Genomic DNA, 25,527 nt, shown 5'->3' on the forward strand with positions numbered 1-25,527 from the left:
TCAAACACATATTCTGCAGCAGCAAAAGAGGCCACACATTGCCCAGCTGCATTGCAACAACAGTAGGGTTAATTTTTCATGCTACTTAATTTCATCAAGGGTTGTGGGAAGAGTTGTGTAACATGGTGTGATGGGTGGAAAGTCTCTGAACGTCACTGGTGGCCAAAGATGGAAATGGGGTCTGGAAGCTTCCTCTCCTTGGCTATGGGAGGCAGCAGCTTCTTAGGACATCAAATACTTAATTAACTGAGCTGCAGAACTGTAGGATAAGATTCATACAGTTCCTTCTGTGATGGGAGAGTGTCAGCCTGGACCGTGCTGTTCTTGGTGAGTCTTTAAAGCTAATGCAACACATACAGAAGACATTCTTTGAAAAGAACCAGAGATTTATTTGACTAAAAATCTGACTGGATAACAAGACCATGGAAAGAAATAAGATGAGATTTTAATTTCTCTCAAGTAGAAAAACATAAGTGGCTTGAGAAGGAGGTATTTGCTTTGCAGCTAGGCACCCAGGCTTTTATGTTCTTCAGTGCACAGTTCTCATACTGAATTCATAGCTCTGCAATGTCATTGAGCCAAATGGGATCATGCTAAAGAGATATTTGGCCATCTATGTTAGATAAAGATAAATCAAAATAATTTTAAAAGTAGGGCTGTTGCTTTATATAATCTTTTCACAAGGCCTGGAGATGAGGACTATTAAGTAATCCACCTACTTTTTTTGTCAGAGAGAAATATATACAAATTTGAAATAATATCAGTATTATAGGTCCCTCTACAAATCTTACCTTTAACATCCAGCTTTCTGCCCACTTCCCATTGTTTATGTATTATGTATGTCTTTATATTTGTTTAGCCTTATGTCTTACATATAGTAATGAATGACAAGTCTTCTGTTGCCATACCTCTGATCTTCCCCCTTCTCTCTTTATTCCACTGTCTCCCAGGCTTCAGAGCTGGCAGTTGGGTCCCTGACTCCTGCCTACTCAGCATCAGTCACAGGATGCTGCTGTGGGTGCTGCAGGGCTCCTCAAGAGTGGCATCAGCCAGCCACTCCTAGACAGTAATGGAACACATGCAAAAGGCTCAGGGAGAGCTTGCTTTCTCTTGAATTCAAAACCTGCAAGAGTAAAACTCTTCAGGAGAGGACAGGACACCCTTCCTGAGTTGGCTGTGTGTTTCCTGGCCTGGGAGCTGGATGCTCTTTCAGTGGAGCTGTGCTGGGATGCTATGCTGGGATGGCTGTGCTGGGATTGCCCTGCTGGGATTGCTGTGCTGGGATTGCTGTGCTGAGATGGCTGTGCTGGGATGGCTGTGCTGGGATGGCTGTGCTGGGATTGCCCTGCTGAGATGGCTGTGCTGGGATTGCTGCGCTGGGATTTCTGTGCTGGGATTGCCCTGCTGGGATTGCCCTGCTGGGATGGCTGCGCTGGGATTGCTGTGCTGGGATTGCCCTGCTGGGATGGCTTTGCTGGGATGGCTGTGCTGAGATGGCTGTGCTGGGATTGCTGCGCTGGGATTGCCCTGCTGGGATTGCCCTGCTGAGATGGCTGTGCTGGGATGGCTGTGCTGGGATTGCCCTCCTGGGATGGCTGTGCTGGGATGGCTGTGCTGGGATGGCTGTGCTGGGATTGCCCTGCTGAGATGGCTGTGCTGGGATGGCTGTGCTGGGATTGCCCTGCTGGGATGGCTGTGCTGGGATGGCTGTGCTGGGATTGCCCTGCTGGGATGGCTGTGCTGGGATTTCTGTACTGGGATGGCTGTGCTGGGATGGCTGTGCTGGGATGGCTGTGCTGGGATGGCTGTGCTGGGATGGCTTTGCTGGGATTGCCCTGCTGAGATGGCTGTGCTGGGATTGCCCTGCTGGGATTGCTGTGCTGGGATGGCTGTGCTGGGATGGCTGTGCTGGGATGGCTGTGCTGGGATGGCTGTGCTGGGATGGCTTTGCTGGGATTGCCCTGCTGAGATGGCTGTGCTGGGATTGCCCTGCTGGGATTGCTGTGCTGGGATGGCTGTGCTGGGATGGCTGTGCTGGGATGGCTGTGCTGGGATGGCTGTGCTGGGATTGCTGTGCTGGGATGACTGTGCTGGGATGGCTGTGCTGGGATGACTGTGCTGGGATGACTGTGCTGGGATTGCCCTGCTGGGATTGCCCTGCTGGGATGGCTGTGCTGGGATGGCCGTGCTGGGATTGCTGTGCTGTGGGACACGATGCTCAGTGCACTGATGGCACCTGAGAAGGATGTGGACAAACTCAGTTTCCTCAAACTCAGTCAGACAAACACAATTTCCTCCTTTTTTGCCCCCTGATCCTTCCATGTGCAGTCACTTTGTAGCAAGCCCTTTCTCTACATATGCAAGTCATCCTGCTTTACTGAGGCTGCTCACAGTAAAGCCTGCAGCTCTCAAGGAAATGCTTTTTAACTGCAGATGGGCAGCACAGCACAAGCAGAAATCTAGGTACCCACAGGAATTCTTGGTCTTTCAAACAATAATACTGAAAGAAACCCTGCTAAAAGGCATCATGCTTGTCTATAATTATTTATGAGATCAAAATTGTCCCATGTGACAGAGGAAAACCCTTTTCTTTTTAGCAGTTTGTGGCAAAAGACTGTTGTTTCTTCCATAGGAGTGTACAGAAATTGCTGTTGCTTACTGTTATTACAAGTATTAAAGTTTGTGTCTCATATCACATTTTTGTATGTTATAAGAAAAACATGGATTTTATGGGAGCAGGGACCTTAAGACCAACAGTTACAGCCAGTATAGACCAGAGTAATGACAAGTTGTTTTTGAGGGTATGATCTGTGATGCTCTGAGGTTCTCAGCCCCAGACCTTTTCCTTGCTCTTTGCTGTATTAGGCCTCCATCAGAACTACATCAAGACAGGTCACACATCTGGATGTCTGCCTCATCTCCCTGGGGGACTTCAGAACAGAAGCTCCCCTCTATGCCCATTTAAATGCCACAAAAATTGGTCATCAAGCCAGGTACAAAAGGGTAATTTGCTCCTTGTTTGTCTGTATCGTGCTATTAAATACTTTTAAGTTGTTATTTGTCCTGATTTGTCTGCTTTGTTTTGATAGTAGGAAAGCTGGTGATGAATGCACAGGATTTTTTTCCATAATTGCACTAAATTCTAATACAATTAAATATACAGTAAGGTCACATATTTTTCAGGTAACAGATCAGTTCTATTTTAATTTATAATACCTGATCTATCACACCTCCTGGAGTGTGTCTCTGAAGAAATATGTTGAGAGACTCCTTTTCTCTACTGACAATTGCTTACAGTTTATGCCATGAAAGGGGGAATCAGCACAAATGAATCCTGACAAAATATCTTACAAAACTAATAAAAATCAGCATGCAGAAATGCCAGCTGTAATCACACTATTTTGCCATAAAAGGTCTGTGGGCCAATCAAACCATGTGGTTGTTTTTTTTTTTTTTTCTTTCGAAAAACTTAGCTTTTATCTTTGTAAGTCAGTGGTACAGTTGTCCTGATTTTGGAATGATCAGTAAGTATAATACTTTTGAATCTCAGGAACAATATACCTCATCCAAACCTTTGTCCTGATTCATCTCCAGCTTTGATAGCTTCAGTGTGTCACCCTGCTTGCTTGTCAAATCTATCATCAATTCTAAAATTGCCGATAAATATATTCTGCATCTCTTTTGGGAGATGAAGCTTGTCTGCATGCTAAACAAAGAACAGAATGCACAGAGCCAAGATACATGCTGAGATATAATATTTTCCCTCTTAAAATACCACAGGTGAAATGATAATGTGGAAATATTCTTACCCTGAGGAAGGCAGACTCCAGTTGTAGCTTAGCAAATCAAAAACCAGAAAACTTGCTTGCAATAACATCCTAACAAATCCAAAATGCTATTTTTTCCCCAGTTAAAAAATATCCACACTCTGACTTTTAATCCAAATATTAAGGCAGAAGAACTTCAATAATTTGTTTAGTTAGGTATGAAAAGTCATTTGTCATGAAACTGCCAACCTGCCACTATAAAGATTTAAAAAAATCATAGCTATTCATGGCTGAACAGTCCGACTTTTCCACACAGGAAAATTCATCATATTTTCAGGTTTCAGTATCTTTTTGTATTTTGCATGGCAAATAAAAAATTGTCCACCAAGCTTGAAATGTCTCTTTTTTTCGAGTTGGTCAGTCTGTGGGAGAAACAGGCGCTTCTTTACATCCTTTTAATTTGTTCTTCGTAGTCATAAAATAAGTTAACAGCAAAATGAGGGAGCTTCTCATTCAGAATCTCACTTTCTTATTACTAAAAAATTTTATCTGTGTACTAATAAAGTATAAAACTGAGGCACTTCAGATTCCAAAATCTTTCCATTCCTGGACGAGCTTTAGCGTTCAAATGTTAATAGGATGCCTGCATTTAGGGGGAAAAAAAACCCTAAAAAACTTGGCCTGTATTCAGGCTCAAGAGTCTGTGAAACAGACTTTTTCCATACTATGACCTCAGTCTTAGGATTTCTCTTTTGCAAAATGTTAGTTATTTTTTTTGGCAGGTGGCCAGAGCCCTGTATCTCTCTTTCCTCCCCTCTCACCCTCCTCCTCTCCTCACCCTCCAGGCACACACACCTCTCCTCTTCCCATCACCCAGCAATCCAGCCCTGAGATGAGGTGACCCCCCCATCTTTTGGCTGACATGGTGTGGAGAAAAGAATCAGGTTATGACATCCTGGAAGCCTGGAAGTATCAGATGTTCCCAGCGACTCTTGTTTTGGCCCCATTTTGTTGTGCTTCCCTGCCCCAAAGCCCTGGGCAAAGCCAGCAGCCCCCCACCCCCAGCAGTGGTGGTGCCCCCGCCAAGCATCAGCCACGGCAGGTTTCAAGTTGCAGCAGCTTTCGCCCAGGGTAGAGAATTTCCAAAATGTGTTACCCTGGCAACCAGGAATTTCAGCCCAGCAGAAACCACCACCACGCACACCGCGACTCCAACGTGCCAGACGCTGAGCCTCCGTTTATCTTTTCTTCAGAGAAAAAATACAGAGTGGGGTCGAAGGTGTTTGCCTTCCTGGAGGCATTTCCAGTGAAACACACTTCTTCCCAGGTACTGGCATCTCCTGATTTTCCTGGCAACCCCTCTCTAACCACTGTTTTCCGAGGTAATACATAATACACACAAAATTCCTAATTAGTCCCTTATAAATGACAAAGTCCAAGAAAAACAGTGCCTAAGAGAAAAATAATATGCTCTCAGTGTAAGACAGGAAAACATTTCCTCAAGCATGATGATATTTTATCCAGTTAAGTTGGTCAGCTTTATTCTAAATGGCATTCAATGAACATTGGTGATACAGAAGCATTTTTTAACTTGGCATAAAATTAGAAATAATGCCCTGCATTATAGTTAGTTTTCCAATGGGACAAAATCTTCTGTTTTGGAGTGAAGGTTTCTCTTGCATAAAACCACTTTTCCCTTCAGCTTTGAGCCAAGGGTGGCATCAAAATGAGGGCAGCTTCCTCCAACTAATTATTTTCCCTACAGAACAGAGTACAGGTAGAAAGTAAAGGTGAAGGTGCCACACAAGAAGGCCTGTATCAAGGATGCTTTATAAACAAAACTCTGCATTGAGCCATAAGGGTGGTTAATGCAAGCTATTAGTTATATCTTGTAAAAAGAGAGGGACAGCATTTAAAAATAGGAAAACAGTGAAAGCCCTATCTCACTCCATCTAAGTCAAACAAAATTTCCCAAGACCTCAGTAGTACTTTTATTTAGCATTCACCTATCCCCATTTTTGTTGACATCTCAGATAATGCTTTTTTTGGTCTGACTCGAAGTCAACAGAAGCTCAATTTTGTCCCAGGAAAACCACAGCTGCAATTAAGGTTAGATTGGGTTTCCATATGTTTTCTTTCTAAACCAAACAAATCAGCTCCAACTCATCTTTCAGGGAGATCATGTTTTTGAGATATTTTTATGACTTTAGGTGCTATTTAAAGATTATTTTTACTTGTATCAACTTTGACTACTATGTGTGTCTATTTTTCACAGGGCAAGAAAATGACCAATAATAAAAATTTATACTTTCTCCTTTACTTTGTAGACCTTAAAGACAGATTCAGTCAAGATGTGTGTGAGCAAATGTCTTCCAAGAAATGTCTATAGCATTTGAAGAAAATAAACCTCTTGGTATCAACTTACAATAGGGTTTTTTTGGTGAACTGTCAGCAGCATTGTGCTCTGTAAACTCAAAAAATCTGTGCTCAGAAAAAGTTAGGAATTGGCAGGAAAGGTTCACATCAGCATTGTGACAATACCAAAGTGATTCTGATGCATCCCACAGGCTAAATCACTTTGTTTTTGGGAATGGGGAGTTATGGTAGAATTACATTTTTAGCAGCCTATATATTTAATACACAGAGAAACTCTGTACATGGGCTAAGGGTAATATTTCAGGGGAGAGGGCAGAAAAGAGGAACCTTTTCATGGAAATTTGAGAGCCGAGGAGGGGGTTTTAAAATTTTAGCTGCCCTTGCTGGGCTGGCTGAGCAGAGTGAGAATCTGGCAGTGTTAGGGGTTAGCTCTGCAAGCTGAGGCTCAAGTAAACAGGTGAACAGTGCAATGAAGCCAGCCTTCTTCTTCTGCCAGTGACTAAGTTCATGGATAAACACCAGACTTTCACTTCTGCAGTTTTAAAGACCTCCATCACTCTGAAAAACACTGCCTTCATTCATCATCGTAAGGGGTTGTTTTCTTTCTTTTTTTTTTTTTCATGGACTGCAAGACTTCTCTCAGAAACACCACAGATATACATTAAAAACCATTGACATACTGAAGTTCTTGGAAACAAAAAAATTAAAAAATTATCATAAAGTGTGATATTTCATATTGGCTACCATCCTTTGGAAATTGTTCTTCTCAGTAGAGCAGGGTCATCTGTGGCTCATGAGCAGATTGATATGCTCCAGGACAGTCCTGGATAGAGCCCATGGACTTACTGAAAGAGTTTTCACCAAATCACTGGCTCATGTATCTGCTGCAGATGTCCTTGCCATCTAAAATGCCCACAAGCTGAGCTGTGAGAGATTAGGAAATTGCCCCAGTATCTTAATCTGAAAGCTAAAAAAATGGATTATATCCCATAAAAGTTTGTGCAGCCCTTTTTTTTGGAACCAGCTTCCTTTTGGAACTAGCATGGATTTCACCCCTTCCATTGTCCTCCAGGCCCATCTGTTAGCTATTTTCTGGTTCAATTAACTTGATCCATCATGGTCCTTTTGGCAAACAAAGAGAAGGATATTGAAGATGTACCGCTGGAGGGTTTTTTCCTCTGCAGCTCGTACGCTTTGTCCCTTCTCTATTTGCCATCTCTCCCTCCAGTTCAGCAAGACTAAAGCCAAATCCTTCTAATTTAAACTGTGTGACCCCTGTCCCAAGACTGAAACTCTGGGGAGAGGATGGGAGAATGATGATGGGGTAGGAGCTGCCACTGATGACCAGGTCTGCAGGAAGCTGGGAAGGGCAGCAGCTTCTGCTCTCCCTTTCTTCCTACATGAGGCACTCCTCAGGACATTTACCATTTACTACCCAAGTCTGTCTTTGAAGACTTAAATTACTACCCATTTCCTTTACTGTTCTGGGTGAGTAATCCTCAGCTTTTTTTTACAGGAGATTACATTTTTCAACACTTTGTACAAATATTAATGACATAGTCTTCACGGTGGTCTAATTATTTTAGCTAGGGAAAAGCCCAAGGTTAACTTAAAATAACTTGCACCAGGGCTTTCAGTGAAATGAGGTGGGATTAGGGCTACTCTTCCAACTCCCACTGTCCCACCAGGTTGCAGTTGTTGCCTGAGAGACTTAAGGGTCAAGAGCTGCTCAAACTGATCACTTGTATTTGAGACTGGTTCTCTCTGTTCTCTGCAGGCACCTTGTAACCCTAACAACCCCTCTGCCTCAGTCTTCCCATTGCAGAAGGTAAAACCAGCATGTGATTCTGGCTGTTGAATCTGGCTGTTTTGGCTGAACTATGTGTAAGCCACTCTGAAGACACCAGGGGCAAGACAAGAGAGGAAGAAAGAACTAACATGCAAAGCTCGTGCCAGTACAAATGTGTCACATCAAGCTACATGTGATGTTGCTCCAACATGATGTTTCCTTCCTGAAGGAAAATCAGGATGGTGAGAATGATGAGCAGGTGCTGGATGGGCAAGAAATTGCAGCACTAATTTCTGCAAAGAAGCTGCTGACTTTAGTGCTGTTAATGAAGATCCCCCTGAGCAAAACCATTCTGCATGTGATGCTGGGGACCAGCACAGGGAAGGAACAGAGCCAACATCTATTTCTGCCTGGCAAAAGCAAACAAGCCAACACACACACACACACACACACACGCACACACGCACACTGTGATGGCTGTGATTCTCAGAGAGTATTAGCAAAGGACAAAACCTGAACAACTGCCATAAATTATCAAAGCCTCCCTCAATCTTAGTTAATTCTCTTGTAAAAAGGGAGGGAAAAATCTGGAGCAGCTCAGCATGAAAACAATTGTGGGAGGGTTAATAAAGAGACAGCACTGAGGTATCTAGTTGCTGGCCCCGATATCATTAAGTAAGAGCACTAGAAATGTCGAGGTAAATGCATAGCAGTGAATCACAGTCAGGCATGATTAACCTTGGGTAGTCTGAACTGGAAATCATTTACAAACACAAAGGTACTGAAGAACATCACAACAGACAGTACATTGAAAGTCATTCCAAGAGCGGGAGTCACGCTGAGCACTTTGTGTATTTGTGCCATTTTAAAATTATTGTCACATTTTGCACGTGGGAAGGTGGAAGATTCCAGACCTCCAGCTCAGAGAGGAGTTTTGGTAGCCCTGCAAGGTCCTCTGAAACATGCACTGGTTGGAATCACTTTGCCTTGCACAGAAGCTTTAAAAAATTAAAAGCTTTAATTGCAACAATCTGAGGCTTACTGGAAGGACACGCAGATTTGCCAAAGAAAGACTAAAATCCTGTAAATGCAAATATTAAAGAACTAAAGACCACTTTTCCTTCATCCATACCCATGTCTTATTGCAGTCCTCCAGACTCTGGTGGTAAAACCAGGGGGAGTAAGGATTTTAATAAAAATTTGATGTTTTTAACAAATTTGTGAGTTTTCAAACCCTTGAAAATTGATCCTCTGATCACAAAACCTAAAGAACAAAACATCACTAGATATTTCTGATCAGTCCTAAAAGTTTGGAAATGCTCAGCAAAGGTATAACCATATGACCCATAGAGAGCTATATATATTGAGTACAATGACAACAAAACCCCTTCAAATACAGAATGCTCATGGCTTTAAAAGCATTCAATTACAAGGAACATGAATCAACTGGGGAAGACTCTAGACAGCTTAACACTTTTGTATTGTTTGCACCTTTTATTGCAATTCTTCAGTGCCAGCTCAGGTGATTACTGTGAATGCCAAGGCAGTGAAAGCCATAGGAACACTGTGCAAAATGACACAGCTCTGCTTAGATTTCCTTCCTGCTTCTGCATCAGTCTTATTCTCCTAAATCCATCTCTGTTATCCTTAGCATTGCAATAACTGCCCTTATTCATCTGCCTCATTAGGATGCTGCACCAATTAATATGCATCACCTAATGCCTGCTATTTTTTTAATGTTTAATATTATTATCAGTGGAGTGCTATGTAGTAATGAGTCTATCTAGGGAGTTAGACATACAGGAAAAGCCCCTATGCATAATGCTGTTCCAAATGATTCCTGTAGCCAAAGCCTCTGAACAGAGAACTGTGCATCCTGCACTCTCAGTTTCTGTATTTTTGGAGGTTACAGACAGACCTCTGGTCCTGGGGCTCCAGGTCTCAGGTTATGTTTGTTTTTGAGGACCTGGAGCCCAGTGGGCAAGGCTTGAGGGTTATTTTGAGGGGAGATGTCATGTTGGTGCTTGGTTCACAAATGCCTCACTGCCTGATTCAGGAGGGTAATCAACCTGTCCTCTGAAGCTGCATAAATAATGTTTGGATGGAGGTAGTATATCTGCACCAGGGATGAATTAACTGCCACTGGATCATATAAGCTTGGCTCGAGTGTGAGGCTTGTAATATGCCTGAGGAAAATAAAAAAGACATTTTCAAGAAAAAAACATTAATTTAATCCTCCCCATCTTTTCTGCAGTTTTCCTCTAGGCAAACACGACTTTGTGGTTTTTTTTTTTTTTTGTTGCTGTTTGTTCCATTTTCACAGGGAAACACTGATTCACAGTGAGGTGCATCCACAGTTTCTCCTTGTCAGGCCTGAACGTGCCATCTCCCTCCTACATCAGTGCTTCTCCTTTTTAGCACCCCTGCCAGGAGATGCCAGCTGGGCTCCTTTGACACTCTGAGGGAGTGACACCTTGCAAGAGAGCACAGCCTTTTCTCCCACTGGGGCCCTGGCAGCAGCAATGCCCCTTGCACACCCCTGAGGCTCCCAGTTGGGCACTGCTGGAGCTCTTGCCCAGGCAGAACATCCATCTGCAGGCAGAGCAGGCACACAGGCTCACACATCCATGTGCAGGTGTGCACTGCAGGTTCTCCTGGCTGGGCATTGTGTGCACAGGTGTGAGCTGCTATGGCCACAAAACAGCAGAGGAATTCTGTATTGGTGACTGCCTGAGATAGCAGGGATAAAAAACTCTCCTAGAAGATGGTGGAAAAGAGAAGAAACCCAGGAAATACCAACAGCAGGGCAGCATAAAGAGAACTGGGGCATTGGTGTGAGCCTACAGACCAGCATGAGTTACTTCACTAACACAGACCCAGCCCTCTATTGAGTATCATGCACATCTTTAGTTTGCTGATGGCTTTTACTCGTCTTCAGTTTTTAATCTCTGGTTTTCTCTTCTACTGTTCTCAGTTTTGTACCTCATTCCAAAATTTGATGTTTGTGATTCCTTTTCCAAATTATTAACTGTACCACTCTCACGTTCTTCCTTCTCTTTTGACACAGCACTTGTTGGTTCCTTTCTTCTCATCTCCTCTTTCATCTCCTGCCTCCATTTCTATGGAATTTCTCTAACTGGAGGGGTCTCTGGTTCCTGAATGCAGTCATTTATCAACAGTAACCAGTTGTTTCTGCCTCTAAAAATTGTTTTGGAAACCAATGTATGCTGTGGGGCACCCTTAGAATACAGTAACAATTTAAATATAAGATTTATAAATATGCTGTATCTAGTAGATAGCACAGTTTCAGAAGGTACCAAAGATCTCTTATCAGGCAAGGAACCTTTCACACCTAACCAGATTCTGACACACTGTATTATCCAGTATGTAGTTTCAAATCCAATCCATAACCACATTGGAGTGTACCTCTGAACCCATATTTGGGTTCAGAGATACCACCATTGTGGTTCAGAAATCTTATAGGATTTTAATCCAATGGAGGAGAAGAAAAGAACATTCCTCATCAATAAAATACTAACTAGAAGAAAACACTGTGGAGGATGGCTTATGTTTTACATATTGCTAAATATCAGTAAAAATAAATGTGTTCACTTCACCAAAATACCTCCAGATGGCATTAAAACCCTTCTTCTTTTGGTCTTTATTGCAATATTATTTTTAAAAATGATAATTATTGAAACCATTCTATTAAACGTTCCCAGCAATCATACTATCAGAAGGCATAAGGTTGCTAATGCTTAATTCATTTAATAAGTTTGCCTAAATGTGCTTGCATACTATAATTACATTCCACAACACAATCTGCAGGACAAGCCATTTCTTACACCGTGTCAAATCTTTCTCCAGATTAATTTCCAGAAGATTTTTAATGCGTATTTGCAGCAGAAATCAAAACGTCCCACAATAAATCACTGTTATTGTACCTCCTTCTGTGACTACTTTTGGCCATGTAACAAATGGTGACACCTTGTGAGATTTACATGATATAATGCTCTGAATTTAAATAACAGGAACCAGAAAACATAAATTATGGGCCACAGGCACTCTAAAACGCACATGACTGACTGTTACAAGAACTTCCCTCTTTCAAATGGGATTAAAAAGGTGAATGGTTTTGCAGAAATTCATAATGCTCCTGCCTGGTAGTTATTAAAAGAATTCACTTATGTCGCTTAGTTTGGAAGACTGATGCTATTTTGAATTTTTTTTTTAACTTGCAGCCCATCTGTTTCATAGACTGGTCTATGTTGGCAAAACAATTCAGTCTTTTGTATAGAGTAAAAAATGGTAAAAGCTTCTATTGTTGCACTAAAGTGAAGGTGAACACTGATATATTACAAGTGCCTGTTCCTATCTATTTCTTGACTTCTTTCGTTAATTCAAAAACATCAACAAAATCGTGAGAGACCAGAGATAACTGTAATTGGATTTCAAGTAATTCAGAGGTGAAGCTGCAGACTGCAGTCTTTTAAAATTGCATCACTACATCAAAGGCATATGTGACATGATGTTTTTTAGCAAGTGTGACAAACTCCGCCAGCATTAAGGTAATGTTGAAGTAAGGTTCTAAAGGCCAGCCTTGCACACCCACAAAAATAATCTCATATCTATTCAGTGTGATGTGGAGCCATTTCACTTGCAAAGACTGCTGACTTACTAACATGCACAAGTTCTAGGAATAATTAATGTTCAGTCATTATCTAAAAAGCAGTTCTACAAAAAGCATGAGTGAAAGAGCTTTATCTTAATGAAAACAAACAAATTCTATTTTGCCCAACAAATCTGATAAAAACACAGCTGCCTTCTCCAGTCTTAAACACAAACGTGACTTACGATGTATGGGTGGCGCTTTTCTCTGGGCTCTTTGGCTCTACATCACTTTTCCCTTTAAAAAAGAAGAAGAAAATGACATCAGAAACGGGTCAGTATGGAAACTGCACATCAATGCTTTATTCATTGCTAACACTGCCCACTCCTGCCACACACACAGACAGCTGTGGAGGCAAGCACAGCGCTGCAGGGGCACTGCTGGAGCATTTGCAAGCAGGGTCACTCCTGACTTGGCTTTTCTTGTCACTAACACGTGCTCAGGAAATGCCAGGCAGAGAAACTCCACAGGAGGAGGTGCTTAGAGGACACAGGCTTTACCAGGGACAGCAGATCCTGGAGCAATTTCTCTAGGGTTTCTCTAGGGCCCTACAGCTCTGCTGGTGAGAGTGCACTCCCATACAACATGCACTTGCTCCAAAACCCTGCTCCAGGAACAGTCATTTTTTCATACAAAGCAAAACAGCATCAGCAGGAGACAGTAAGGCAGGGATCAGGGCACAGTTCTACCAATGGATATTTTGGTTCACACTCATTTTGACACATTAAGGATTTCATCTTTAGCTTCAGTAAGTGGGGCTTGGGGCAACCCTCTGCTATGTTGGCTTAGGCACTCAAAGCCAGGAGAAGTCAAGTACCCAAATGCTTGAGAAGCACCAGAGGCCCAAGGGATGCCCCTTCACATTTCCTTAAACCTCATATGGGTCCTGGTATGCTAGCTTGTGATGATCCCCATCATGGGTGCAAAATGATGTGTCTGCCCAGCACAGCTTAGTGACAGCACAGACACTGGGAGGCAGGTGGGGTGGCACTGCTCCTGCTGAGTCAGGCACAGTCCTTCTCCCTGCTTTCTACCCCCTGCCAAAAATCAGTAAGGCAGATGTTTGCTGTAATTGATGTTCTCTGAGTAACCTGAGAGAGCTGAACTCCAGTGCAAGATTTCTGTGTATCTCGATTCTGAGCCTAGTGAGGGTGCAGATGCTGCTCCTCCTGTGTGTCACTGGATGCTAATAGCTGTCTACACATGAGTTTATGCTCCCCAGCAGACAAGGAGGCACAGAGGTTGAATGTGACTGGTTTACTGATGGATGTTTTTCTCTATTACCTTTTAATGAGATGTGTTAGGCCAAAATCCACCTATTCCTTCCTTGAAAAAAAAAGTGAGAAATTCTTGTTTTGGCCAGGCGGTTTTGGTGTTGCCTGATGTGCTGCTCACTGAGGTGAGTGGGTTTTGGATCAGTCCTGACCTACTCCATGCTCATGAGCATTATGCATCATTAATCTGCTGCTGACAAAGACCTCACCCTCAGTTTCCACAGAGCAGCAGCTGTAAGGGCACCTCTGGAAAACCTTCTGTTTCCTTCAGAAGAAGCAGGATTCTGCTACCAGTGCTCTTCCACTGCTGTACAGAAGAAACCTGAAGGACACTCTAGGCAATGGCCTTCTGGCAGTAGCTGTCTTGCAGTGGGAGTTCTGGGTATCACAAACAACTCGACACAGTGCTTTTAGATCCCATCCTCCCCTCTGGGGGGTTGTGTCTACCCAACTGAGGCACCAGAACTTTACTGAACAGGGTGGAGAACGCTCTGGATGATTCCAAAACCACCAATGCCTTCATGGACCTCTAGGGAAGCTCAGCATTCACTGTAAGAGGACAGCTAAAGCCACCAAAAATTGAGGCATGAGCAGGGCACCCACACAGGATGGAATACATCCACTCCATAATCTCTAGGTCACCCTCCACTTGCAGCAGAGACCTCAGAAAGCACATCCAGATGGTGAACTTTCTGGCTAGGAAGCTGCTGCTCCAATATACGTTTGTCAGCCTTGCACAGCCTGGAGCCCTGGAGCTCATCTGCATTATGGTAATTTGGAACAAGAAACCAACAGTAACAGTTGGCATATATTCAAAGATTTTCTATTTGTAACTTGGGTCTTTTCTAAGTGATGAATTATTGCCATGAACACTGGTTTCTCTGAGTCTGAGAGGGAATATGGATTCCTGAGTGCTTTGCCAGCAGAGTTCACATCAGTTCTACTTTCAGCAATGTATGTTAATGCAGCAAGGGAAGCAGCATACGTACTGTGAGGAAACAGAATGTCTGTGATCTAGCCAAACTGGATATTAATGGATTACCCTACTGTCAGCATTTGTAGCTGCTTTTATGCTAATTGTCACTTAACATAGTTCTGTGTGGAGAGGAAGGACAAAGCCTGTACAGATGGTAGAAATGCATCAGTCCAGCCTATCAGAGTAGAAAATCTGGCCATTAAAGCTTTATCAGTTCTTACCAACTTCATTCTCACCTGACTGAATCTTAGAAATTTTACAAATGTGTATAGCCTAAGCATAGTTGAATGACACAGATATGGTACAGATAAATTTTTGGATAAGGGTGTGTAAAGGTATCTTACAATAACTTGGCTTTTTTACACTCACTGTTGGCCAAATTTAGATTTGCTTTTGATTTTTTCATTTAACCTGTCAAATGCATACAGGTACCATTGTGGGAGGCTGGGATTTGCTGAACTGCTAAATCTTCTCTAGTTTTGACTCCTTATGGGCAAATTTGTGCCAGCCTTTGTTTTTCTTAGCCTTTTTTGAATTAAAAAAGAACATGCCTACCCACCTTGCTATGAGATTGCTGTTAGCACCCTTTGTTTCAGATGCTAAGCACTGTGTATGTCTCCTGAAACAGGAGTGTGTCTGTGTCAGTGGGTGTATGCAGAAAACACACAGTGGAAACAGTCCACAGATCCTTACCCACAGAACTGGGAGGTCTTTGCTAGTTTCTGACTCATCTCATGCAACTTCTTCCCTAACCTTTTTAGATACAAGCGGAAGATTTCTCAAATTTCAAAATATATTTCAGATGAACTTTTGTAGGATTTTCCCTGTTGAATAGTGGGTGGCCAGAAAAGGAGTTGTCTCCTCTTAGTTGGAATTTTAGTGAATCACTCAACCAGATTAAGTTTCCCTTTCTGAGTAATAGGGATAAATGATATTTATTGTGATGGAGTAGTATAATTTCAGCCATTATGACTTTTTAAATGCTTTGATTTCCTTGTGGGGGAAGGATGACAGAAATGCAAATGCTATCCATGAGAAAGACAATGTTGGCAGCTGCAGTAAAACCATTGCAAATGACAGGCTCAAGAGCCACTCCAAAGAAGTCAGGGTGCAATGGGAAAAAAAACAGCTAATTGGGACTCTGGAGATGTGCACTTGGACAACACAATACTTTGACCATCAGAGTTTCTCACAGAGTAACTTGCTGGTATTTCCTGGCAGGGCCTGGGCACCCGTGGAGAGAGGAGCCCACACTGGAGCAGGTTTGCTGGCAGGACCTGTGACCCTGTGTGGGACCTGTGCTGGAGCAGTTTGTGAAGAGCCAAAGCCTGTGGGAAGGGCTGTGAGAAGTTCATGCAGGACTGTCTCCTGTGGGAGGGACCCCACAGCAGATCAGGGAAGAGTCTGAGCAGTCTCCTCTCTGAGGAGTGTCAGAGACAAGGTGCAATTACCTGGCTGCAGCCCCCATTCCTTGGTCCCCTGCCCTGCTCGTGGGGAGCAGGTAGAGAATCTGGGAGTGAGGTTGAGCCCAGGATGAAGACATGGGTGAGGAGAAGGTGCTTTTAAGATCTGATTTTATTTCTCATTGTCCTACTCTGATTTGATTGGTAATAAGTTAAATTTATTTTCTCATGTTGAGTCTGTTTTGACAGTAACTGGTGAGTGATGTCTCCCTGTTTTTATCTCCACCATTGATCCTTTTGTTGTATTTTCTCTTCTGTGTCCAGCTCCAATAGAGTAGCATTGGTGAGCACACAGTGTGCAGTCAGGGTCAAACCACCACATACCTGAATAATTTTTTCCCAAATTTCCTTTGAGTTTGACATACAGAACTGGTAAAGTCTATGTCTCATTCTAACTGTGTTTTATCTGATATCTTATTCCAGCACCTCAACAGGCCTTCTCATGGATCCAGCTCTCAGAGGCAGTCAGACTCTCTCTGTGATGTTTGACAAAGTGGGCATCCAACAGTGCCCAGACCAATGGTGCCACCAATGAAGGAAATATTTCTGCATGGGTCCAGCTGTTCTTAGGTTGCCATCAGTACCAGGTGTAGCTTCTGCCCAGCTGCAGATTTTGCTGAGCAGGATGAATGAGGAGAGGAGAAACTGGAGCTGTTGGGGTGTGGGATGGATGGGGGAATAGGAAGTGGGGTCAGAGACCACAGGAGTAAGAAGCAGGGAAAAGTTGTAAGGTCACAGGATCAATTTTGTAATACACAGGAATGCAGCTTCCATTAAATCTGCAGAATGACCTATTTTATTCAAGTGTTGGAAGAAGGAAATACTCAGCTAGGACCAAAGCTGGCCAAATACTGTGGCCCCTGATGTCATTGCAAAGCGCTCAGCTCAGCCTGTGTGTTTGTCATGCTTGTGCCTCTGCCTGTGCTTGCATAGCCCTCTCTATTATGGTTCTTTTGTGCTTCTTTCTCTCATTACTGTATTCATTATTTTCTGACAGAACCTCATACCCTTTGCCTTTCATTATTTCCTTAGTGCTGGTACTTGCAGCAGTATCAAACCAATGCCAGCAATTAAGTGACACCACTGCATGTTTTGTCACAACATTGTCTTCTTCATGCTGACCTTTCCCCAGTGAAGAGCCAGACCATTTTAAAAGCTACATCTCCCAGTCTTGCCTCTCTGGATGTCTTTTCCCTCACACAGTGGGTGACCAGGCCCTTTCAAAGCCCCAGCTACGAGCCCAGGGCATTTTTCACCTTCAGTCACAGCCCTGCAATTTGCAAACAGGGCTCTGTGTTGGCTGACAGGTCAGGAAGCTAGCAAAATAATTCTTTTGGTTGTGATGATTTTATGTGGAAAGCAGGATAGAATCATGTATTTTTAATATGCAAGGCAACATCAACAACCATCAGAGGTGTCAAGGGAGAGGATTAATATTTTGTTTCACAGAACAATTCAATCTTCCTGTTCAATACAGATGCTAAGTTTCTTACCATAGCTAAATGTAATTAAAGTGCTACTGATCTGTAAAAAGTGCTACTATGATTTGTAAGCTGGAGTCCAGTGGAAAGCCCTGAGCAGGAGCCAAACAAGCACCCATCACTCCCCTACCCACACTGCTAGCCAAAAAGACCCATGGCCAAAGGGTCTCTGAAACGTTATCCAGTGTTAGTTTGTCAAGGTTTATGTAGCTTATTACTGTGCAATGGCCACAAAATATACCATTGCCTGTGAAAGATAATGATAACAAGTTTTCTTGCACAATTTTCTGGCAGTCTGCATCTGATTGTGCAAGTAGGTCAGCTCTTTTCTGGCTTCCCAAAAAAAACCACTCTTTTGCTCTTTCAGTCTTTCCCATTTACATAATGGAACAACCATAGTGAAATGAAAGCTTTTTGTTCTTCCCAGGCCACCACAAGAGCTGACATTTTGATGGTCACTCTTCTCTTCAGTTCTCTGTATCTGTCCAAGGCTGAGCACTGCCTGCTGAGGCTCTGTGCTGCCCAGTCTGCCACTGATCCCTCACTTCATCACTCACTTCTTCTTCAAAGTCATTGTGTAGCCCTCCACCCAATGAAGCCAGAAAATGAGTTGGTACTTACTTGTATTGCTGTGTCCTGTAGATCCCTGTTGTGACTCCTACAGTAATAACAGAAAAAAAAAGAAGGTGTATTATTTTTTCAGCTGCAATATTTTATGTATTATTTTTTTACTGCAATATTTACTTGGACATTAACAGTACAAACAGCACTGATGATTGTTCATTTGGTTTCAAAGTAATTTTCATTTACAAGAATAAGTCCAATATTTTTTGGAAAATCCATTAATTCTTAGGCTTGTAAATTTATTTCACAACAGCCCTTTAATGGTGCAATTCTTTGTATAGCTATTATGACTCTCCTGCTCACTATTCATGTATTGATCAGCCAAAACTCGTCTATTATCTTCTGCAAGTTCAGATGAGAAGACAGAGGGAAGGCCAATATTGTTTCATGGACCATTGGATTCCTGAGGTAGTAGCACAGCTGGTCTCTTTTCTTTTCACATGTTGACTTTGACAGCATCAGAGAATGAAAATACAGACTAGTTCTGGGTCCCTGAGATTACAAGGTCGACCTTGTATGACAACAGCAATATCTGTGAATGTGGTGCAATAAATCAGACCACTTTTCCATCAAGTGCAAATGTCAGCTCACTGTGCTTTACTCACAGAATTTGCATTCATAAAAATATTTTTTAAAAGCCTCTAAATACAAATATAAGCCATAATAAAAAGATAATTAAATAAAAGGAAAAAAAGAATATTTTGCCACGGATGGCAGAAAGGAAAAGTACCCTGTATGTAACTCTGCTTCTGAATAACCCAGGCACATACAGGAATACCTCCTCATGTCCATGCTGCAGCTACAGCTGCAGTTCAGAGACAGCAGCCCCTGGCATCTTGAGGGCTCAGCTGGTCAGAATCCTGGATCTACACATTTTACTCTGTCTGGCTTGGATCTGTAATTTTAATACCATAATCACATCAGCAACTCCCTTCCATCATACATACCTGTAATGTGAGACGTCACATTTTTGGGCAAGCCCCAAAAGTTTCTACCTCCTACTGCACTATGAAAAGACCTGTACCATGTTTCACATGCCAAGAATAATTTCTCAGTAGTTTGAAATTGTGTACTTTTGACAAATTGCATCAGCTTTTTGTGAATGTTTCTGATGAAGAGAGATTAAAGCCTGTTTTTTTCTAGTGACTGAATGTAATCTTAAAAAGTCAAGATCAGCTTGCAGCAGTGATGTAGTGGTATGTACTCTTGAATTTAAATGCTATTCTTGTAGCCAACCACACTCCCAATAAAAGTAGGCTTTTAGAACGTGGTCAGTTTCCAAAACAGAGAATTTATGCACCTGGAGAAGTCCAGGGAAATGCAATCATTTGTAAAAGTATTTGAAACTTCTAAACAAGGATCTTGCTCACTCTTTTACCTTTTCATTAACCTCAGGAAGAATGCACCCTCCCCTTTAACTGCTGAGCACAGTATCTTGCCTCTGTCAAAGGCTAGTAAAAATATCTCATACAGAAATATAGAATATTCCCACTGATGGAGGAAAAAGAGAATGTAACTTTAAAAAAAAGGTGAAGCCTTCATTTCTGGAGATTATTGTCCAGCATTTCCTCTAGCTTGTTAAAATCAACATGAAAAGAAAAAGCAAATTAATTGTGCTTGTAAAGAGCAACATCATTATAATAACTTAGCATCTGCTGAGAATAACCACCCAATAGCTTTGTGACAAGAAACCAGTTCTTCTGGAGTGGCTAAATTAATTCCCTGATCCCATAATATCACATATACATAACCAGAAATCAAACACCTGATCAAACTATCAAGACAATAAATCACAGTAAAAATTAAGAAACAGAGCAAAGCAGGCAGCAGAATAACAGCATTTTTCCCTGCACAAGAGAATTAGTGCTTGAACATGAAAGCTCATCCACACAGGCATCAAGTGAGCTCTTATTTACAGATTTAATTATTCATTTAAAGTTTATTTATTAAGATGCTTTTAATAAAATTAAAATCAAGAAATGCCTGATCATTTGTACATAACAAATTGTGGCAGAGAAAGGAAAGCACACACAGCCTGTCACATCACACATTCAATCAATTATCCTTAAGCTTTGAAAAACAAGAAATAAAGAGACTGTCATTGCCCCTTCCTAGTAAATTCAAGAGTACAAATTAATTCCAGAGAGAAGGAAAATTCAAAGTTAAGGATGGAATGGAACTTTATGCCCTCCATTACATAAAGGACAGGTCTCTAGTGGTGCTGCTCCAGCAGTTTAGTACTTGGAAACCTACTGGGCACTGCCACATGTGTCAAACCTGATCCAGACTCTCCTCCCATTCTTGTGAACCAGTGCAGACCTCCCATGTTAGTGAGGCCTGATTTCATACAGAAGTACAGCATAAACTCATCCATCCCCTCCATCACATAAGCACTTAGTTATACTGACTGATACATCCACATGTGCAGTTTCAAATGTGCAATTCTGTTATATTTGTGATATATGAATCTCAGATATTTAGCTTTTATTACTAGAATGATTCCAAAACCACTCCAGCTATAGTTGCTGTGGCCTTTGCAACTTTAACAGCCTAATTAATAAATTTCAAGCTGTCAGATCACTAATTACTTGAATTGCAGGTTAAAAGCAGCGTGGCATGAATGTGAAATAATGATGCTGACACTCAGTTTTTACAGACAGAAAAGTAGTTATGATTTCCATCCTTGTAACAGGGCAGGAGTCCTACAAGCTTCTCTTTTCCCCATTCCCAAAATGATGAGTATTTTTATGTTTGGGAACTGTCTTCTGTTAAAAGTGAGTGGAGCCTGCTTGCTTCTCTTGCTGGAAGAGTCTTTGCAAATGAATTGAACTGATGTCTCAACACTGCCATTGAGACTGAAAAGGAATTCATGTTACTGTGCATGACATGGAACTAAGAGATTAAGCTGTTGCTCTGATTTTAACCTTTCAGACTCTGTATTTGTCTTGGCCACTACTTAACTGACAGACCTATTTATCTGAAAAATGTGTGATCCACAAAAGTTTAGTGTAGCCCTCAGGTTCTAAAAAGTAGGGAAGCTACATAGTTTACCTGTGGGAAAGCTTTTTAAGAACTATGGAGACATTCCCTATGAGGTCCAATAAAGATTTTACATCATCCTTTGTGAAAAGCAATAGCTAGCTTATGAAGGTTTGAAAAACATATTGGAAAAATCAGGAAACCACTTTTTGCATTTTGGAGCCTGAAAAGCAGATGCTTTCTAAAGTCTGTGACTGTACAGATTACCAGATTAAGACACAGAATAGCTTTTAATTATTTTAAAGTATTTTAAAATAGAAGTGGTGTCTAAAATTAACATAATCTATGGCAAGTAATACAGAATTGTTCCAGGACTCTGGTGAGTTTTTTAAGGTACTTCTTTTTTTTTTTTTAAGGTACATCTCACACAAAGCACTCTGATTTCTGACCATGCAGACCACCCAGGCCACAATACAGCTGTGATGTACAAAATTATGCTCATATATTACTAGATGAAATCTAGTCCATCCTAAAGCTTAAAAAATGGAAATTCTACTTTGGCAAGAGAAAAGGAAACCACCTTGAAAAAGATCTTTAAAAATGAATGGTAGATCTCTGAAATGGCTCTGCAATTCAAAATAATAGAAAATTTCCCAGAGAGATGGATGAACAGGCAGAGAGAAGATGAGAAAGTCAATATCAACCATAATTCACGTATCTTTGCTCGCTGCTCTGTGGTTCTCCTATTCCTGTATTTATCACAATGCATTTAGTTGTGAGGAAGTGGATTCAGGATGGCCACACAGCTCCACTGACAGGGGCATGCCTTGCCCCTGCACACGTGCCAGCAAACCCACTGACAGTGGCAATTGTGGCACTGCAGCACTGCAAGCACCACTTCACTTTGTCATCCCCATCAGGCACTTCACCTGCTTGCAAGCTGCTGATCCACCTCTCTTCTACAGGACTTACTCTAACTTAACAAGCCTCTAGCTCACCAACCATCTGCAGTCATTTGTCTGCCTTCAACAAGCAGAGAGTGAGTTATTTCCTTCTTTTTCTTTCATAACATGCCACAGATATCTTGGTTTACACCCCTGATACTTCAAAATCATGACACTCTCATCCACAGAAAAGCTGTTTAACTGTAGGCAAATGAAGTGTTCTTGGCTTTGTAGTTATAATTATTCCCTGAACTGAATTTTGCAGAATGGACTTAAAAGTTGCCAAACGAGCTTGCTTTAACAGGAGAAAGACTATAAACAGCATCAATACCATCTTTCAAGCTTGAATGCTGCATGAAATATGCTTGTGACATCCACACAGTATATGGTGATACAATGTGAAATTTATTGGCTCCTGCACAAGATAGCTGATTTCATTCCCTCCTGACTTACCATGTATAAATAATGTGGTTTCCCCAAGCTTATGCTGATGAGCTTTACCATGCTGCACTGCTTTCTCCCTCGGACACATATCCAATAGTGGGGCTGGTCTTAAGGGAGCACAGGCAGGACTAGTGGCTTTGGTCTCTTGGGGGATCAAATGTTTCTGTGACAAATGCTTCTGTGGCCCCTCTGGCCATCACAGCTCTGGGCTGACTGCCTGTCTGCAAAGAGAAGCCAGGCTGGTGGCAGAAGATGTACAGCCAGTTCTCAGCTCAGCTAGAGGCCAGTGTACTCCTGAAGGCTTCCTCAGACCTCAAATGTTTCAACAAAAATCTCAGCTGGTGAAGCCAAATGACACAGGAGCAATGGTGCAAGGAGGAGCTCCCTGACTTCCCACTGCTCTGTGCCCTAAGGCATCAGTCAGGAGCCCCAGCAGAAGCCACCCCATCTGGACATCCCACCAGAGACACCTGTGGCTCTGCCTTGCCATGAGGAGCCTGGGACCTCCACAGCACCATCAATTCTGCTGCCAGGAGATGCAGAACGTGTAGCCCTGCTGAGGCTGTAAGAAGGGAAAAGACAGGGAATACTGTCACACACACATGGAGATCATCACCACAGCATCAACCTCAGCCCAGAGATCCCACACACTTAGTCAGGGCTTGTGTAGGACATATTGTGAGGTGCAGGAGGAATGTTTCTACGTGATGCTGAACATCTTACCTTGTTTGGGAAGGGAAACTTGCTTTGTTCTGCCTTTCCTGGTGTGTGAATAGCTGACAGTGGTGGAGGCCACGAATGGGTCATCTCCTGAAAAACAATATTGTTCAGCAAACTGCATTTAGAAAGTCACTAGAAAAGGAGACAATGATAGCATATCAGCAGAAAGAGTACCTGGGTAGTGGAATATTTAAGTTACTGCAATTTTCAGGAAGTGCCCAGTTTTCATATCATATAGACAAAACATGAAGCTACAATGATTTCTAGAGACTCTTGAGAGCAGTTCCTAAGCACAGTCTCATTTTCCTGAACAGATAATGCATCTTAAGTGCAAAACATTTGACTTTTCTGACAATCTGCAAATACATTTTAATCACACAATGTATTTGGGCTGGTGAGACTAACAGAAGAGCATTTTTTTATAGCCAGGAAGAGAAATTTCAATTCATGACCAAGTAATGGGGTACACACCATGGACTAATCACAAAACTGATTTCACAGACAAGGTCAGAATGGTATATGCTTACCACTTGCTAAAAGCTAATTCCTAAAATTGCCTTTATCACTGAGTAACGAGTAAAATTTTGAGTAAGTTCCGAATTTCAAAGTATTTGTGCCTTGCAGGACACAGATATGTGGTAAGTCCAAAATGAGATGCTGCACTCCACATTTTTCTCCTCCCTGTTTTGTCTTGAGGGACATTTTTTCCACACCTAAGAGACAGATGTAGCTTGACCTGGCTTTTATATAGTCATCCTTCACACAGCTTCAGGTAGCAGGTAGGCACATGCTCAATACTGCTATGACTCAACTCTGAATGAATTGGTCTCCAAAGCAAGGCTGCTTTTGGGGAGAGAGAAATGAAACACTTCAGACAAGAAGTTTGTTCCCCTCTAGTGCAGGATCATAAGGGATGGACATGTTTTTTGACATGTCAGCACCAACAGCCACAGTATTTGGTACACAGTAACTTTGGAGAATTAATATGAGAAATAGTGCCAAGCATGGCAACCCTGAAAGCTGGCCCATACCTTAGAAGAACTGAAGAGCAAATAACATCTTGCCTAAGCAGGAGGATTGCTGACACTATCAAGAGTCTGCCTGGCAGATGCTTTGCTGGGTTTTGCTCCCATTAACTGACTGGGGAATTGTTTCTCAGTGATATTCCAAGGAGTCACGCAGAGATCCACAATGTCCCAAAATAATACTGGAGTTATATTTCCATGACTCATTCCTTTTTAAAGAGAAAAGAAATGTTCTTGTTTGAAAAAAAGTGTGTGTGAGTCTCTTGCCCATCCTTCATTAGTGCTGACAGAACTGCTTCGTGACCCAGCATGGACTGAGCTGCTGCATTTTTTACATCGTGGAAAGTCTCTGGCTGCTCTGCCAATGAAAGGACCAGCCCTTTCCACACAGTTTATTAGCAATAAATGTCACCTTTAAAGCATTCTTGATAAACAGTTTATTTCCTAATAAAAATTGCATTCTTTTATTTTATTTGAGGCTAAAAAGTTACATGATTTATTATACTTCTGTAATCTATGTGCGTGCCTCTAATCAGAGCATCATCTGGTTTGCAGTTTCAGTATCAGAATTGCTTTGCTTTTCACTTCTTTGAGGCAGATCATTCATCTTATGACTTCCTTATCTGATAAGTGCCAGCAATAACAGTATACAGCAATTTTTAATATACAGTAACTTCTTAAAACTCAGGCAGCAAAAAACATAGGCAATCAGATTGCTGTTTGCTATAAGTATCTTGCACATGTGCTACTGTTTGCAAAAGATTAAGGAATTATGTATTAAGAAATATTCCAATAGGACTATAAATTGGCAAAAAGGAGATTTGCAATGTGGATATTTAACCCTAAGTCTGTTATCTAAAAAAGTACCACTTTCACACCTGCTTTTCTCTCTTCAGCAAGAAAAAAAAATGGTCAGAGGACCATTTATTTTGTGGGAAGTGTGATGTTGCATACATAGGCCAGAGGTGTTTCCACTGCTAAAACCCTGTTCCCAAC

The 25,527-nt window shown here is 42.0% G+C and overlaps 1 long non-coding RNA gene across 1 annotated transcript; it reads right to left on the reverse strand.

The window, feature by feature from the left end:
* Positions 1-12,797: 12,797 nt before the first annotated feature.
* LOC130256924 (uncharacterized) lies at positions 12,798-23,592 on the reverse strand. Its single transcript, XR_008841202.1, has 3 exons — positions 23,510-23,592; positions 18,417-18,453; positions 12,798-12,838 (listed from the first exon to the last, which is right to left on the reverse strand). It is a non-coding gene; the product is annotated as an uncharacterized LOC130256924 (long non-coding RNA).
* Between the last annotated feature and the right edge of the window lie 1,935 nt (positions 23,593-25,527).

The sequence above is a fragment of the Oenanthe melanoleuca genome, chromosome 1 (assembly GCF_029582105.1).
Source record: "Oenanthe melanoleuca isolate GR-GAL-2019-014 chromosome 1, OMel1.0, whole genome shotgun sequence".
In the NCBI taxonomy this organism is placed as follows: Eukaryota; Metazoa; Chordata; class Aves; order Passeriformes; family Muscicapidae; genus Oenanthe; species Oenanthe melanoleuca.